Source organism: Octopus bimaculoides, chromosome 30 (assembly GCF_001194135.2).
Source record: "Octopus bimaculoides isolate UCB-OBI-ISO-001 chromosome 30, ASM119413v2, whole genome shotgun sequence".
NCBI classification, from domain to species: domain Eukaryota; kingdom Metazoa; phylum Mollusca; class Cephalopoda; order Octopoda; family Octopodidae; genus Octopus; species Octopus bimaculoides.
The window spans coordinates 4505907-4507720 of NC_069010.1; the positions used below are offsets into that span (position 1 = coordinate 4505907).

At 42.0% G+C, this 1814-nt stretch overlaps 2 protein-coding genes across 3 annotated transcripts in view; one reads left to right on the forward strand and one right to left on the reverse strand.

Annotated features, from left to right (window-relative positions):
* The window catches only part of LOC106877809 (zinc finger protein 239), a 3823-nt gene extending 3173 nt beyond the window's left edge, over nt 1-650 (reverse strand). The window contains exon 1 of the mRNA XM_014926826.2: nt 542-650. The gene's annotated coding sequence lies outside the window, so the exon portion shown is untranslated. The remainder of the gene's footprint in view (nt 1-541) is intronic.
* An 867-nt stretch (nt 651-1517) lies between these two features.
* LOC106877807 (zinc finger protein 271) overlaps nt 1518-1814 on the forward strand; it is a 22341-nt gene continuing 22044 nt past the window's right edge. Inside the window, exon 1 of one of the 2 annotated variants that reach the window (XR_008267079.1) lies at nt 1518-1641. The gene's annotated coding sequence lies outside the window, so the exon portion shown is untranslated. The remainder of the gene's footprint in view (nt 1642-1814) is intronic. The other variant, XM_052978195.1, reaches the window with a different exon arrangement.

Genomic DNA, 1814 nt, shown 5'->3' on the forward strand with positions numbered 1-1814 from the left:
ACTTGCACATTAATTTCACAGGGGATGGTGGGGAACCCTGCTGTACTCTTCCACCACAACTTTCTCTCACTCTTACTTCCTGTTTCTGTTGTGCCTGTAATTCAAAGGGGTCAGCCTTGTCACACTCTGTGTCACGCTGAATCTCCCCCGAGAACTACGTTAAGGGTACACGTGTCTGTGGAGTGCTCAGCCACTTGCACGTTAATTTCACGAGCAGGCTGTTCCGTTGATCGGATCAACTGGAACCCTCGACGTCGTAAGCGACGGAGTGCCAACAACAACAGATGGTTATCACATGTCCGTAGTACCGGAGCTGTGACTTCTCAGTGCTTGATCTGGAGAAACTCCCTGGATCTCCGAGCTGCAGACGCAATCGAGTAACGTTACTTCAGAGACCCTTCTGAGAAATTCATTTCGGCCGCTTGTATATGAGATCGTACTCATTCGATCATTACCCGACATCCACGACCATAAATAATCCAATACCATATATCGTAATATTTACCTATAATACTATGTACTATAAAACTATAATACTTACCTATCGTTGCAGCGGGAGTATAAAGTGGGATGACCTTATAAGTTCAAAGGTTGGACTCGACGAGGTCAATGGAAATGACAACTTCCATCGACAGCTATTCATGTACCAGATGACGCTTATTTTATATAAAACGTATGATCATGCTTCGTAATATATTGCTGAAATAGCTGACATGTTTGTAAAATGAGGTGATCGTCTGGAACAGAGGAAAAAAAACTGAGAGGGATGAAGTTTAGAACACAAAACAAAACAGAACGAATCTTGCCATTTTGCACAAACCTCTAGCGGAGAATTTAGGAAATAAATCATGTAAAGGGGAACAACTTCCACAACTTGAAACCTGTTTCAAACTTGTTTCTCTCACATGGACATCTGCATGAATTGATTTGTGCTTTATTCTTTCTTTCTTCAGTAGTTTTGAAAGGGCAATTTCTTGTGGTTGTTACGAGGTTATTTTCAAGTGGCTGAGCACTCCACAGACACGTGTACCCTTAACGTAGTTCTCGGGGATATTCAGCGTGAAAACAGAGTGTGACAAGGCTGACCCTTTGAATTACAGGCACAACAGAAACAGGAAGAGAGAAAGTTGTGGTGGAAGAGTACAGCAGGGGTCACCACCATCCCCTGCCGGAGCCTCGTGGAGCTTTTAGGTGTTTTCGCTCAATAAACACTCACAACGCCCGGTCTGGGAATCAAAACCGCGATCCTATGACCGCGAGTCCGCTGCCCTAACCACTGGGCCATTGCGCCTTCACGCAAGATGCTTGATAAAACAAAAAAATGGAAGTGACGTACGTGACAAAAAAAGTTTCAAATTTAATACAATGCTGCGTGGATCTGTAAGAAATTGTCTCAGTATTGACATCGGCTCGAAAATGAACCGTTTCAACATGCCATTACCTTGACCAGTTTAAAATGATTCTTTATTTTGGTTTAACTTTCATGAATAGCCCAAGAGATATTTGACAACGTCCCTCCCACCGTTGTGTTACTATGTTTCATCACGTGACCAAAACTGACCAATCACAATCCAGTACACCATTTCCGTTTCGTTTTTTTTGCCATTCATTTTTCTTACAAAACCTATGAATTTATAGAAGGTAGGCTTCATTTTATTATTTACCTACTGTTTTTTTCTTCCTTTCAATCATTGAACCATCTTTTCTTTTTTCATCAATGTAATGTTACCAGTCTCAGAGCTGTTCTAGCGCTAAACGAACAACGAGAGACCCGTTGGGACCTCTATATGGTTACACTGTCTCCTAGAAATAAT